This window comes from Rattus norvegicus, chromosome 17 (genome assembly GCF_036323735.1).
Source record: "Rattus norvegicus strain BN/NHsdMcwi chromosome 17, GRCr8, whole genome shotgun sequence".
Classification (NCBI taxonomy): Eukaryota; Metazoa; Chordata; class Mammalia; order Rodentia; family Muridae; genus Rattus; species Rattus norvegicus.
The window spans coordinates 79,489,643-79,505,380 of record NC_086035.1 but is presented as its reverse complement, the minus strand read 5'-3'; the positions used below and the strand labels follow the sequence as shown (position 1 = coordinate 79,505,380).

Here is a 15,738-nt window from a genome sequence, read left to right as displayed (position 1 = left end):
TAAATGATCCGGAATGTGTGTCCAGCCTACTGCCGGTTTTGCATCCAGAAGGGAGTCAGCCAGTGAGTGGCACAGGGTTTTGAAGCTCTTAGCACCCTCTTCAGCTACCCTGAACTTAAAAAAGTGATAAGGTCACCCATCAAGTTCACCAAGATGGCAACTTGTGCACACACACTAGATTTCCTTCATTCAGAAAATTCATTAATTGTTCATGCATAGGAAAGTGCCAAAGAATAATAAACACAAGGCGTCGGCTTAGACCTGTGCATTCAGCAGTTTCCCGTCTGACCTGCTGTTGGCTGACTAATGATCTACATGGGCTGACAGGTTCCACTTTGGCCTCAGCTGAGGTTGACATTGTGTCCAGGGGAAGATACCTTGCTGTCTCTGTTTCTTATGGCTCTACATTCTCTGTGTCTTCTAACACAGTGAGAGCGGAGGGATGAAACTTTCCAGATGTTTACCTACAAGGTATATTGTCATCTAGACTGAAATATTCAGTATGGTAATATGTAGAGCTGAATTGCCTGAAATTTTAATGTCACAAAATCTGTCCCTATGCTAGTTTAGATTTTTTAATTATGATTATTTTGTTCCTTTGCATACTGTATATATTTAGTCGGGTGTGCAAGAGTGCATATGTGGAGGTCAGAGGACAACTTTGTGAATTGCTTCTCTCCTTCCAAATTCAGAGATGAAGTTTGGGTTTCCAGTGTTACTTAAGGAAGTACTTTTGCCCAGTGTGCCCTCTCCAGACCCCAGTTTTACCCTCCAAAATATCTTATTTGTGTGCTTCAAACTGCATGTGGTCTCTTTGCAAGGAGGAAGTGCTGTGAAGGTGACATTTGCATACAAAATCGGAAGTCAAGCTCTCTGAGCTTCTCTTGGAAGAACCCATAAGCCCTGCCCACTTCCCTTCTCACTTCCCTGTGTATGGGTTTGAACCCTAACCAGCTCTCTCTTTGTAGAGTTTCTTTCTTCCCATTCTCAAGATGCAGAGAGTAGAAATCATCTAGAAGTTCTAGCTGGCGACAGAGTGAATGTCTAAGATAGAAATCTCAGAGATTATCATCGATGCCGTTGTTTTTGCTGGTTACTCTTGACCCTGCATAGACATTAAAATTATGTCTTTAGAGATGCCTTGTGAAGTCCACATGTTCTCTACCTCTCTTCTCTCCCTTTCTTTTTCTTTCTTTCTTTTTCCTCCTCCTCCCCCTCCTTCTCCCCTCCTCCTCCTCTTCCTCCTTCTCTTCTTCCTCCTCCTCTTCCTCTTCTTCTTGTTTAGACAAGTCCTCATAAAAGGCTGAACTTGCTATGCAGCTGAAGGTGACCCTGAACTCCTGATCCTCCTGCTTCCACCACCTCCTACGTTTTGGGTTACAGGTACATTCGTGCCATTCATGTCAGCTCACTTATTCCTCTGTTTCCACTAGACTTTGCAGCTAGGACAACTTACCAGATGTTTCAGTGTCTGAAGGTGGGTCAGCAGCCCTGTCTCCTGGGTGGCTGCACAGGGGGATTCAGACTGGTCCTTGCTGTTTCCCCAGAGCCCTCAATATAGCACTGGCAGACAACGAAGTTTGGGAGTGTGGCCAGCCATCACCACTGCCCGTGTTCCCTTCTTGTCAGTGTATCGCCCTGCTTCTAGCATCTGTATGCCATTGCATAGTCTCTTCCTACTTGTCTTGGAAGTGTCCCCCTCTGGGAAGAGCCTCTCATCAATCTCTAGTGGGGCTTAGTGAATGAATGAATGAATGAATGAATGAATGAATGAATATGCCAGTGTTTCCCCTTCTGAAGAGGATGGTATAGCATGTTCTACACTGGCTCCCAGTTTTCCCAGCAGAGTGAAGCCATGTCACCCTTAGGAGTAGCTGGGTGGATACAACTCCCTTGCAATTCTTCCCCTTACCCATCTTATCCCTACCCTTGGCAACTCCTACCTCAGCTGCTCTGGTCAATACCCCTGTCTTGTGGTCGGCTCCTGGAGAACCTAAAAGGAGTGGGTCCTCTGAGGATCCTCAAGGGTTAAACACAACTGTATCATATTTGAAAGCATTGATAGAACAGTCTGACTTAGATAACATATACGATATAAATAAGTGTAAAAATGATTTAAACAGTTAGAGGAATGGCCAATTAGCCATGAGGATCAGAGTTCAGATCCCTAACATCCATGTAAAAGCTAGGGTGGTGAGGCTGCACAGGTGGCTCAGTGGTTAAGAGTGCTGGCACAGTTTGATCCAAGCATCCCCATCTGTTACAGGATGTTTAGTCACAGTGAATTTAGAGATATTTACTGGGAAAACCTGATTCCAGCTATGGTGTGGCTCAGTCCTTAGCACGCACCTTTAATCCCAAACAATGAAGGTAAAGTTAGTTTGTAGAAGGAAGCACCCATGTTTGAAGGTGATGTCTAGTTGAGTGGCGGACAAAGTGATGGATCTGAGACATTTTTGACAGAATAGGATGGGTCCAACTCTCATGGGAAGACAGAGGAAAGGGAAACTATTTAAGGAAGCAGTAGAGAAAAAGGGAGAGAGGAAGGAGGCAGTTTGATTGGGTGAGTTGTTCAGCAATGGCTTTCAGAGAGAGAACAAACCAGAGAATGAGAAGAAGCTTGAAGATTAGAACACACTGCCAAAGTTAGTAAGAGGCCAGGCAGAACAATTCAGGAGAAGCAGAGAGAAACCAGACTGAATCAGTCAGCTTGGAGGGGAGTTTGAGCCAGGACAGCTGAGTTGATCCAGCCAGCCAGAGTTCAGAAAGAACTAGGAAGGGTGAGCTTATTCAGCAGCAGGTCTCAGAAGCTGAGGCCATTCTGGGCCTAGATTAGATTGTACAGAGGGTAGATGCTTCCAGGACTAGGCCTAGGTTAGCAGACTGAGGCTATAAGCCTTGGAGACAATTACATCAGGACAACAAAAGGTATTGTAATACCCTCGGGTGCTCACGACTGCCTGTAACTCCAATTCCAGGGTATCCAACACCCTCGTTTGACCTCTGAAGGCATCAGGCACACAAGGGGTGCGTGGCAAGTTAGTGTGATAGCCCACCCGGGTGATGCCAGCACCAGGGTTGAGAACAGGATAGAAGAATTCCTAGGTGTTAAACAACGAGGATCAGTGAGAGACCCTGCCTTAAAGATAAAGCAGAGTACAGAGGAAGATACTGGAAGATTCCTGACATTGATTCTAGCCTCTGCATACATATTATGCATGAGCTCCCGTGCAAGTGTGCGCGTGCGCACACTCGCCATATACACACACATTCAAAACCAGCATATATAAAAACAACATAGTGAGAACTACTAATTTGTATAATTAAAATTCGTGACTACCGAATGCAAAAATTAAATAAAGGGAAGAAGCCATGCCTATTCCTAAATTATAGAGACGATTTCTATTGTCGGTATGGGGGAGAAAGAAGGCAGAAGGAAGAGTCCAGGCTGATCATGGCTGGCAGACTAAATCAGGCCAAGAGAGGAGAGAAGGGGAGGGAGAAAAAGAGAGGAGCTGCTGAGCAAGAGAGGTGGCCCCAGGCAAGAGACTGGCACGGCATAGCCAAAATGGCTGAACTACAGAGGGGACAAGCTGGAGGAGGGGAAGCAAAAAGCCCAGCACCCGGGAGGGAGGGGCTTAGGGTAGGGGGGTGGAGTGAGAAGTGCTGGGCGGAGCCATAGGTAGCATAGGAGCATGAGTTTAAGACTTAATATTCTGGGGGTTGAGGATTTAGCTCAGTGGTAGAGCGCTTGCCTAGCAAGCACAAGGCCCTGGGTTCGGTCCCCAGCTCCGAGAAAAAAAAAAAAAGACTTAATATTCTGGGCATTTGTGGATGATAAGAAGCAACATAATGGATTCTGTAACTACTTCCTGCAGAAACTGGGGAGTCATTTTCAGTGCCTGGGAAGGATGTAGGATGATGTCATTATGCAACAAGGCGGGTCCAACCTATCATTGGATGAAGAGGGAGGGTAGGCGGGGGAAAGTCTAGGAAGGAGGAGGAGGAGCAAGGGGAATCAAGATGTAGACAATGGAGGAAGATGATTCCGATCCAGGTGGTCTAGGTCAATTTTATCTTGTCTAGGTGGGGGTTTCTATCTTTACTAACTGGCAGTGAATTTATTCTGTGGATGTATCGTAGATTGAGAATTTAACACATAAATCTGATTGTTGGGTTAGTTTGTTGAGTCTTGATATTACCAGGTAGCTGGGACCATAGTTTCCGGCTGGCCAGGAGGGCTGGCGAGGGTGACTAGCAATGGGAGCAGAGACCACTGGGGCTAGAAGATTACCAGGCTAATGTGGTGCGGTGCCACACTGGAACCAAGCGCTGCTGAGATAAATTAATTATTCTTATAAGTATAATAACTATACGTTATTATAGACTATAAGTTGTAGTTCTCATTAATTCTATATGGCCTTACAGTTGGGAGAATAACAAGGGGCCAGAGTGGAATTTATATATATATATATATATATATATATATATATATAATATATATACATATATATATTATATATATATTTTACTAAGAGACAAAGGTGCTTGATTACAGAGAGCAGTTGTTGTGAAAACAAGTTCATTTATGTTTTAAAGTTTAAACAAAGGAGCAGTAAAAAGTTACTTTGAAATTTGTCCTTCTCAGGTTTTGTTTTGTTTTGTTTTGTCTCAGAGTACACTCTGCCATCAAGGTACACTGTTTGTCTTTCTCCAGTGGAGAAACCAGGCAGCTGCATCGTTGCGGGAGGAGCTGATTTGCCTGCTGCCACATATAAAGGTTCAGTTAGAGAGTCAATATCATCAGAGATCTGAGAAGGATAAATTATAGCAGGACCTGTCATCCAAACAGCTTATATAGCAATTATAGATCAACTACAATGATAGACGTTCTGCTACTTGGACGGTTACACTAGGCTCATGGTGGTCTAGATGGCTTCACTGGGGTCGTTTGTTGGTCTTTGGCTGCCTCAGCGTCTTCAACTGTTGTGCAGGATAGCTTTGGCCTTTGGCGGCCAGACGGAGCAGCTCTCAAAGATTTTCCTGTGGGGAAGAAACTTGGGAAAAATTGACCTGCCTTAGTCAGGCAGAGTAAGGCAGTCAACCTGAAAGCGTCCTGTTTGTCCACAGTTTGGGCCAGTACCTGATGATAGCAGGTGAGTCATGGGGCGGTTTAGCCCATTGGTTAGCGTTACCACAATCCAGGTGTAGTTGTCCGTGCCCCTCAGTCTTAGTTTGGAGACAGGGTTGCCACCAGGAGCTGAAATGTCTATCATGGGAAACTTTTTCTCGTTAAATACTTTAAGTGCCTTACTCAGCAGATCTCTGGAGAGTTTGAGGAACACAGTCTGTTAAGTATATCCGAGCTAAACAAACTTTGTTTTTAGTTACTAGCTTTAGGCTTAACCTTGAAAATACATACAGGAGGCTAAAGAAAGCTTGTCTTTATAAATGAGTTACATTTGAACTTAGCGTGACTTTAAGAAGAGTTCTGAGGACATTAAAGAATTCGACCCTCTATGAGGTAACTTGCATGCTTTGATTATCTTTAACAGTTCACTACAAGTCAGTAGCTTTGAGCCTCAAAATTGAGTTGAAGGTTTTACTGAAGACCCTTTAGCATCAAAATAAAATTTTAAACCATAAATACAATCAGTTTTCTGATCCTTTTATAGTACACCGTTACAGAATACCACAGTTTCTTCTATGAGTATCAAAGTAGCTAATGCTTAGCAAAGTTAGCAAAGACCAGGAGGGTAGACATGGATCTTTAAATCATTACTGCTAACCTGAGTTTACCTCCGGAATTTATAAGCTCTGTTTATCGAGCATGTATCATCTATCAAACGTCTGTTGTTTCTTATCTAAAATTCCCAGAAGCCTGGTGTCCAACACAGTTGGCGAAGGCATAAGTAGTTAGATGTGCATCTCCAAGGCAGCTTTAGGCTTTTGTAACCTTGAGAATTTATAAACCCTGATTATATTTAGTCACGAAAATCCATTCTCATACAGGATATTTTGCAGACTTGTTGTTGTTTCCTTAGTTTGAAAAGGAGGTAAGGTGCTAAGTAGAGGGCTTAGTCAGATTAAGAAGTTTTACAGCTGTTCCTTTAGTTGCTTTATGCCCGTGGTCATCTTAACAAAGATGGCGGTGAGGTCACACGGCATGAGCTCTTTAACCTTAGCAAAGATGGCTGCCAGTCACATGGTTGCTCCCCTTTTGATGAGGCCATCAGCCAAGATGGAAGTGAGGTGCGTGACTGCTACTTGACACATCTACTTTCCTCGTAGATCTATTTTTTAAACAAGAGATAAATCCAAGTTATATATGCAGTATATTCTAAGCAAAAGTTGGATCGCATATATAGAATGTTGTAGCAAATTAAAATTACATATGTATAGGTTTTTAACTATAAGCCTTTTGCTATAAGTTTTAAGCCAAATTTTGTTATAGATTTTATAGATTTTTTTAAACCATACCCAGAACTTGTAAATCTAAGATAAAAACTGTTTGCGCAATAGTCTTAAAGATTTCTTGAGAGCAGAATGTAGAGAAATCGTAGAGATAAAAGATTTTCAGGAGTGAAAAGTTGGAAAACCTCAGAGATAAGAGATTTTTGGAAATGTGGAGCAGGGAAAGTTTAGATAAGGATTTGGGGATCATTTATGCAGTGGCAGAGGTGGTTACCACACGAGGGAATTCAGACATCAAGTGAGCCAGTTTTGGCCACTGAACTTTATGGAGGCCATGCCATTTGCAGTAACACAGCAAGGTTTTAATAAGTTTCTGAGCTCTTGATCTAAGGAGAAAGTGTTGCAAAATAAATTCCTCTCTAGGGAAGATTCCTCAAAGCTTCAAGAGGGACTGGAATGAGAGAGAATAAGGACCATGATGGACCTTGAGGAACAAGGTCTCAAGCAGGAACTTCACCCTAAAGATGGTTCCAACATCTCAGAGACTCAGGAGGACATAGAGAAGCTGCAGGACTTCCAGGAGGGAGCTCAGAGACAAGAGGGACAGGGGTGGTGGGTAGAAATTGAGCCACCAATGAAGGGCTCCAATATTGTAGAGACCACAGGGACATAGAGAAGCAGTGGGGTTTCCAGAAGGGAGCTTAGAGGGAAAAAGGGTATAGGAGTTCCGCCTGAGGGAGGAATCCAAGATAGGAGGGCTTAAGGGAGACAGAAACTCCAGGAGGGAGCTGTGAATGTGTCTGAGGTGGAGACCAGGAGGGGGTTGCAGTATAGGCCCCAGAGCACAGAGAGAAGCTGTAGAACTTAGCAGGCAGCTCTTAGGGAGAAGTGAGGAAGTTCCTGGAAGGAGCTGAGAGAGACTATGGTGGAGCAGAGGGGTAAGTAAGTGTCCCGGTGAAAGAATTTCAATTCAGGGTGTCCTCAAGTTGACTGAGAAACTTGACCGAGAGAAATGTCCCATATCACAGAGGAGAGGTGTCTATGTCTACATGACAGGGTCCCAGAAGGGTGAGAGAAGCATTCTGGGATACCTTTGTGGCTTTTATAGTAACAGTAGGGCAGTTCTGTGGTGACACTTACCTAGTATAGTAGGAGAAACGAGTGGTTAGAGCAGGTAGAGGAGAAAACAGCTGAAGAAGTGGACTGGGAAAGGCTTTTGGGAAAAGGGAGGGAGAGCATAACACACACACACACACACACACACACACACACAGAGAGAGAGAGAGAGAGAGAGAGAGAGAGAGAGGAGGATAGGTGTCTTAATAAGTAGAGAGCAGCCCATGCAGGGGGCTCTGGAGGCTATAGTAGGGAGATGCCCAAGTAGTGGGTATCCTGGCAGATATAGCAGGGTCCAGGAGAGAGAGAAAGAACACTTACTGAACAGGAGAAGAGAGACAGTTGGTTAGATCAGGTAGAGAGAAGAACTGGCTGAAGAGGTGGACTCTAGAATTCAAACTGAGTCAAAATATGGCAACAGTTTGAATATGCTTGATCTGACACAGGATACATTCGAATCATGGTGTCATTTAATTTTGAGTATTAAACCTGTCCCCCAGTCCTAAACCTGTCCCCAGTACTGAACCTGTCCCCAGTATTCATCTCAGTTGCTCACTGGCTCTGGTAAACTTTTCTTGAGGAAAAAACAATCAGCCAAAAACCAGCTTGGGAAGGAACAGCTCTGGCTTTTTATCCCTCCTACTAACGTTGAAAGAGGACATAAAACCCAGCAGAGTGTTAAGGCCCGTTCTGAAGTAATGCTTTCCTGTTAGCAAATTAACAGTTCCTGGCCATAACTCCTAAGTACAGGAAATGTGTGTTTACAGACCTCATAGCCACACAGGAAACAGAAAATAATTCTGAAATCCCCAAAAGAGACCCTTACTAACATGACTGACCCCCCTGGCACGTTCATTTAACAGTAGATTTTTGTTTGGCTTGTAGTCTTAAAAAAGAGAAGTTCCTAACCATAAAAATCTTGAAATCTTCATGAAAAAAGAAAAGTCCAGTTTCCAGGCTCCAGTTTCTACAGAAACTGTAAGAAGGGAAACAGGTTTGTGTTCTTAAAGAAAACATCAGTATTGCTGTATTCCTAGCTGTCCCTCTGTCTCCTGCCAGGCCCCTGAGGGCATCTGAAGCTCCAGGCTTAGGGACCTAGGATGCGAAGGGAAATAGGAACCAAGGAAGAGACAGAAATGAGAGGCCACAGCATTTTCAGGCAAGAAGAAACTTTCCTGCCTGTCTGGTGAACCACGTCATGTGTTTTCACCCCTTTAAAAGTTTCTGCTTTGTCTGGTATCGGAGGATCTGAGAAGCTAGTATAGGGCGGTTGCTATGGAAACAGGAGAGGAAATGCTAGCACCTATCCTGTGAGTGCTTACCTAAGCCTGAGATCTTTGCACAATTGCCCCGAGCTTCCTGCAGTTGTGTGTTACTTGGGGTGCTAATACTGTACTCCTTAAAGGCTCCTCCTGGTTTCAGTAATGGAAATCAGGTTATGAAAGTTTTCACAAGTCTACAATACCGCTAAGATGTGTAATCGTGTCCTGGGTGGTGCGGCTGGACCATTGGCCATACCCAGCTCTTTCATGATGGCCCAATAGCTGTCATCAGGGCTACTGCGCACTCCTGAGAGCACTGGGGTGACAGTTGCTTGCCGCTGTTCTTGCTGGAATGGCTGATGAGGTTAAATTACCTCAGGAGAAAACTCTCCCATCTGGCATTGTGCCTGGTACCCTGTAGATGGAGTTTTGTGATTCCAGTGTGTATATAGGAATCGTGGAAAATTTCAGCTTGTTGATCTAAGGAGAACTAGACAAAAGGGACGAACTGCTCTTGGCTTTCTCCAAGCTATGGAATCAAAGACTCAACAAGCCGGGGTCCATTTTACCAAAGCCTGCTTCTAATGTTTGCCTTAGTTGTAAATACAGGGGTATCTGTCTGTTTGGTCACATATGTAATTCATCTGTGCATTCCCTAAGCGTTTGCAGAGTCTTTGCTCAGTGTCGGATGAAGAGACAGGGCCATTGGGTTCACTTACTTGATGTTATGTCCATTTAAAGGCATCACTCTTGTGATGATCTTTAAAGATCATGTTTTCCGATCTTTATATAAACTTTCATAACAGTTTCTGTATGGATTCTTTTCACAGAGGTGGTTTCTTCCAATGACTTAGAAAGACATAAAGTGGATAATTCTATGAATTATATGAAGCGACTACAACTTCTTCAGCTAGCCCCTTGATGGTATCCTCAAGTCGTCTGGTCCAGATACCAAGCTGATCTTTAGCACATGCAGGATCATATTGTCACAACTGATCTATTGTGACTGCACACGAGGTACTCACGGCAGTCTCCAAACTACAACAGTAACAATAGCTAAAGCACTCCTGGAGTACTTAGGATGTGTGCAGCTCCTTGCTAAATGGCTCTGGTAGAGTGGTCATCTAGTCCTCTTATTAGCCCTAGTAGAGGTATTTTATTTCTCTCTTGCAGATAAGTCAAGCTTTAAAAGCCCTTCTATCCAAGGTCACATAGCAAGAACAGGCTGAATCTAGGACCCAACCCAGGCCTGGTTTTAACTCTTGTCCTTTCTACTGCTCTTCAAAACCAGTATGTGTTCTAGACAGATTTAATAATGTTTCATCAGTGCCTTGTCAAGAAGGTTAGTTTTATTCTCCTCTGATTTAGTGAAGTTATCAGCAGAGACCTTAGATCTGGTGCTGTTTAGAAAGCCGCGCCTGGTAGTTTCCCCCATGAAGAGGGAACCCTGAGGTCCAGTGAGTTCTTGGAACCGTCTCTGGACACACAAAGTCATGCTTTGATTAAGATAAAATGAAGTGAGACATCGCTTTTCCACTTAGCTTTGATGGACTCGGGTTGGGAATTTAGCTCAGTGGTAGAGCGCTTGCCTAGCAAGTGCAAGGCTCTGGGTTCGGCCCCAGCTCCGAAAAAAAAAAAAAAAAAAAAAAGAAAAAAAAAAAAAGCTTTGATGGACTTGAATAGCTGTTTAACTCTGACTTTATCAGGACATAATTTTACATCTGGTAGACACAAAGGCATTTAATAGATGCCCTCCCTCCCAAACTTGCCCTTTTCTCTCTGGCTATGAAACTTCCATTCATGGTGCGAGCACAGATTCTGGCTTCAAACTTCCAACATCATGTTGACTTCTTGTTTTACACTTAACCTCCGTTTCAGTCTTACTGAGTGACTGCAGAATTTCTCCTATCGATTGCAAGTGCTTTCTAGTCTTCGTTATTAAATCGTGGAGCCATGGATCAAACCCAGGTTCCTGAACACACCCAGCAAGCAGCCTCCCCTGCCATCCAACCGTGCCTCAGCCCAGCTTTCCAGGTTATTGTTCCTTCAGACTCAAGCCATTTTCATTTGTCAAGGCAGGGTCTCTCTGTGAAGCCTGAGCTGTCCTGGAACTCCCTCTGTAGCCCAGGCTGGCCGCAAGCTCTCAGAGATCTATCTGCCCCTGCCTTGCAAACGCTGGGACTAAAGGCATTCACCACCGCTGCCTGGAGTATCACTGACCTGCTTGGGTCCAGGTTTTGCCTATTCTAATTCCTATCCACATTGCTGTTCACTTAGCCATAAAGATCTTAGGCTCAGACTTGAAGGTCCAAGCCAGATTCTACGGTATCACTGAATACTGTAGAATACTGATATCATTGTGTGCGGTCAGCCTCGGCTATAAAACTACATTCCTACCACCTTTGTAGAACGGGGCAGGCGAATGGTAAGTAAGCTCAAGTTGTTAAGACATGTCTTCATTTGCCCCTCTCTAAGTAGATCCCGATACAGGGATTTTAATATGGCTTCTCTAGCTTAGAGGCAGTCTCGCCAAGTACAAGAAATGGCTGTGAGAAAACACGGAAGATGCAGCCAATAAAATGTTGGTTATTGAGAGAAGAACCACACTGGCACTTGAATTTTCACAGCTGGAGGACTCTCTAATGCACCGAAAATGCCAGACATTTTCTTTACAGTTACAACCATTTCCTACCACTTACAACCAGCCAACCTTTCCTAAATTTTGATTGATGCCCAACGAGCAAGGGAATGTGGCTCGTTTGATCTTCAATACTATTTTCATTTTTCCTATGAGCATACGCTATTCCGAAATACATAGCGACTTAACATACCATATCAAAACATACCATATCATAACAGAGCAACATAGCAAAAAAACATGAACCAAAAAACGCATTTCACATTAGGAGAAAAAGTAAGGTTTAATTCTGGAGCTGTGACATTAACTACAGAATGCAAACAGTGAGCGAGGCCCGGCCTTGAGCAGCAGAGGAAATGAGTGTTCTCGACACATGCTCACCTTTATGACTTTTAGCTGCCAGCAGGGTTAAGTACACGGTGAGTGCTGCTTTCAAGTAAGCACAGGAGTTAGAGATGAACTAACACCGTCGAGTGTTCCAAGCTCCTGGTAAAGAGGTTCTGTAAGCTTAAACTGGGGAAAAAAAGAAAGAATATCCAGATATGCCTAATTTTATAACTCTTAAATAGATTTTATGGTGTTCTTAGAAAGCCTTTAACTATAGCGTCTACTACAGTGAGGGTTCTGGAATGCTGCCTCCAGGGAACATACATTCTCCTCCTTGTCAACCAGGTGGGACTGTGTCAGGACCTCCTAAGGATGAACCCATGTGTTGAAGATGAAGGAGGAAAAGGGTAGACATCTTGCTTTCTTATAACCAGAAAGCAGTAACGCCAACTGCTGCCTGTCTTTTTGCACTGTTACCTTGTTTGTAAGAAACCCAAACTGAAACTTACCACCTCATCTACCCCTCTGCTTCTTGCTACTGCTACTGGGAGACAAATGGATCCTAACTGTGCCCTTATATAGGTCTTTGTTTTGTGAACCGTCCCTGGGGGAGATTTGAACAAAGGTCTGCTCAATCAAGACAGGGGATTAGCGATGGACCAAAGTAATGATTCCACCCCTCGAAGTCCAATCAATTTATTGGGTTTACTTGCATGTGTGAGGGGTTACGTATAGAATGGGTAACCCCCAAACAGCTGCATCCTTCTCCAAATCTCACCTCAGCCCGTATGATGGCTTCCCCATAGCTGTATAGAAGGAACTCCCCGACACCCATTCTGTCATGTGCAGCTGGATGGGTTGTGTAGAAGGAATGGATAGAATCTTAGGCAAAGGTCTAATGACCTTCCTCCTCCTATGAAGGAACTTCAAAAGACAGCCTCGAGGACCCATTTTGTGTAGTCACAGCTGCCCTGAAGGAGGGATGACTTGGATGCTCCGAGGACAGCTTTTCCAAAAGATCTGGAGACCTGAGGAAGGAAAGATCTCATCTTTGTATTTTCATCTCCATCCGGGCACCCAACTCAAAACCGAGCAGGTCCTGGTGTGTCTTAATGGATGGAGAGGTTCGATACCTGGACTTTGGGCAGCTACGAATGAGCAGCAAGGTTGGAGTTGTGAGGATCTGAAGATGTAAAACTCATCTCAAGGAGCTGCTAGTAAAGTTGCGTGAGACAGCGTTGCTGTCTGAAGCTGGCACACTCAGGTAGGTGAAGGTGGAAACCAGTCAGTCTCCTGACTTCAGAAAAACAAGACACCCATTTATTTCTCGTTCCATCCCTGTGCCCTTAGCTCTTTGACATCTGCTGGAAAAACCTAAGCTTGGCTTGTACAACCCTGACATCTGAGCTTGAGATCTGTTCTTTCCCCTTCCTACTGCTGGTGAAGCCTAAGAAAGATTGTTCTAGGGACCTCTGAATAGCGTGGGTTAGCTGCCGGTGAACTAGGAGGAAGCGGTTTCCTAGCAACAGGAGCCTCTGAAAGCCTCTTAGCCCCCAGCACTCCTCTAGCTTTTTGTTTCCTGCGCGTGTGAGCTGCCTGCTTTGAGGGAGGGCCAGTCGGTTAAATTCTGGCGGTTCAGTTTTACCAAGCCAAAGGCTTTCTTCCTCTTTGGGTCAAGCTTCCTTGTATGATCTGGGGCCCGTTTTTTCTCTTGGTTAGACTGTAATTACCGCAGACCTTCCTTCCTTTAGTTTTGACCCAAAATGGGAAAGTCTGAGATGACAAGAAAACGTTAACGGAACTTTCCTACACTGGAATATTTTTTTTGCACATCTTTCAAATGTGCTAAATTGATTGAGAAGATTTAGTGTATTTCTATTTTTCAAAAATATTTTTTATTCCTTAATTATATCAGCGCCTTAATATATGCATCAATAAATACTTTTAAATATGCAAGATGGTTGGGACAGCATGAAATGTCCTCCTAGAGACTGTTTGCAATGCTACTTTGGTTTCCAGAGACAGTCTTGACTAGGGGCATTGGTTTTGTCCCTTCCGAAGCTCCAGAATTCTGTATTAATATTGTATTACAGCCCAGAACTCTAACACATACCCCACCCTGCTGACAGGAAGTGCCCCAATCTCACAGGAGAGGCTATGTATCTGCCTAGCAGTTAACAACTGAGTGGAAGAACTGAACATCCAGGCGGAACTGCCGCTGTTGAATGATAGCCAGTTATACTTGGGATCAATGGCATCCTGAATCCTTGTCCGATAATACCTTTAAATGTTTCTCTCCATCCACTCATTCAACTAGCAAGTGTTAGTAGCCGAGTGTCTCCTCGGTGGGAGCCGCTGTGTTATCTGGTGGGGAAAAAAGGTGAAATGTCACAGTTTGTTGTCAGGTCCCAAAGAAATAAATGGCTAACTGCTGTGTCAATTAGCATGCCAAAAACACATCATAGGTCTTTCTAGGATCGCTCGGTACCTGTGGCTCCTCCCACCACTTCTCTTGCCACGCCTCCTGCCCTAAAGCCATGCAGCCTAGCGGTTCCAGCTTCTCATTCTTACCTGCCATTTTGGCCATGAGCTTTCTTGGCTCTCTTCATTCTCTTTTGGTCTTCTTTCTCGTGTCTCTCTCTCTTCTTTCTCTTTCACTCTCTGTCCTCTCTCTCCTCTCATGGCCCCGTTCAGGTTTGCTGGCTATGTCCAGTCTGATATTTTTTCCTTGCTCCCTGCGAGTCCAGCTCTTATTATCGTATTAACTTATCAAGATAAAAACAGTAACCTCCCTGCCCCATGATGTCCTGTTTTTACCCTCCTGGGCTGTTTTTAATCAGTGTGACATATGTCAGATTAACTGACAGAAAACAGAAGTCAAGATGAGAGGTTTATCTTGGAGCTTCAAAGAGGAGAAAATGAGTCCTAGCTTGGGGGTGGGATTTGAACTGCCACTGTTTATGCTATGCTTGCCCCACCCCCACCTCCCCGCATAATTTTCCTTTAGTGGAGAAAAGGAAGAATAAATGTATCTAAACAGCCAATCCACCAGAAACAGGCTCTGCCCTCTTTAACTGCGTCTCTCACAGGGGTGGAGGAGTCTTTCCAGTACAGCGTGTTCAAGTACATTTGTAGCCATGGTTAGAAAAAAGAAAAGCAAAAAAAAAAAAAAAAAGTTAAAAAAATTATCAGTGAATCAAAATACGTGGGAAGAAAAACAAATCAGACAAGCAGAAACCAAAGGCTAATGTTGGTGCATCTAGGTGACAAGCCTTAGGGAGATCATTTCACACTGGCTCACTTGGCCTCTGCCGTACGTTCATGTGAAGTTTTAGGACGTGGAGAATAGGAGGCAGCTAAGGTGGTCTGCAGCCAAAGAAGTGCCTGTGCCCCAGGGCAGAAATGTCAGTTAGGCTTCGTTTCCCAAAAGATTTCTCATCTTCTGAATCCTGAGGCTGGGATTCTGACATATCTAAGCTTCTTTCTCTTTTGTCTGTCTGACTGCCTGTCCATCTGTCCGTCCGCCCATCCATCCATCCATCCTCCATCCATCTATCTTTCCTTTCTTGCTTCCTTCCTTCTGTGAGTATATGGGACATATGTGTTTGTGTATTGTATGTGTAGTATGTTTATGTATATTCTGTCTGTGGATGTGTATATGCATGGTCTATAGGTGTGGTGTACTTGCATGTGAATGAGTATGTGATGTATATTTGAATGCAGGGCATGCACATGTGTATGTGGAGGTCAAAGGGCATTTGGTGTCCTTATCTTTCTGCCTCATTTTAAAGGCTCTCTCTCTTATTTCTGTGACCGTGTCCACCAGGCTGCTGGCCCGCTAGCTCTTGGATAATTCTCCTGTCTTGGTCTCCCGTCGTCCACAGGGGTGCTGGGATTACAGATGCACAGTACTGCTTCCAGGCTGTTACGTGGGTTGGGGATGGAGCTCCGGTGCTCAGACGTCTCCCCAGGCCCCTGACT

The 15,738-nt window shown here is 44.2% G+C and overlaps 1 protein-coding gene and 1 long non-coding RNA gene across 4 annotated transcripts in view; one reads left to right on the top strand and one right to left on the bottom strand.

Annotated features, from left to right (window-relative positions):
• Window positions 1-15,738, top strand: part of Fam107b (family with sequence similarity 107, member B) — a 206,371-nt gene that overhangs the window by 88,785 nt on the left and 101,848 nt on the right. The window lies entirely within an intron of this gene.
• On the bottom strand, window positions 4,553-14,638 carry LOC108348592 (uncharacterized). 2 transcript variants are annotated; one of them, XR_010058990.1, is made up of 6 exons: window positions 14,329-14,638; window positions 14,039-14,121; window positions 12,891-13,054; window positions 12,536-12,785; window positions 11,812-11,943; window positions 4,553-6,293 (listed from the first exon to the last, which is right to left on the bottom strand). It is a non-coding gene; the product is annotated as an uncharacterized LOC108348592 (long non-coding RNA). The 2 variants fall into 2 exon arrangements; XR_010058989.1 differs by lacking the exon at window positions 4,553-6,293 and having other exon boundaries at window positions 10,948-11,943.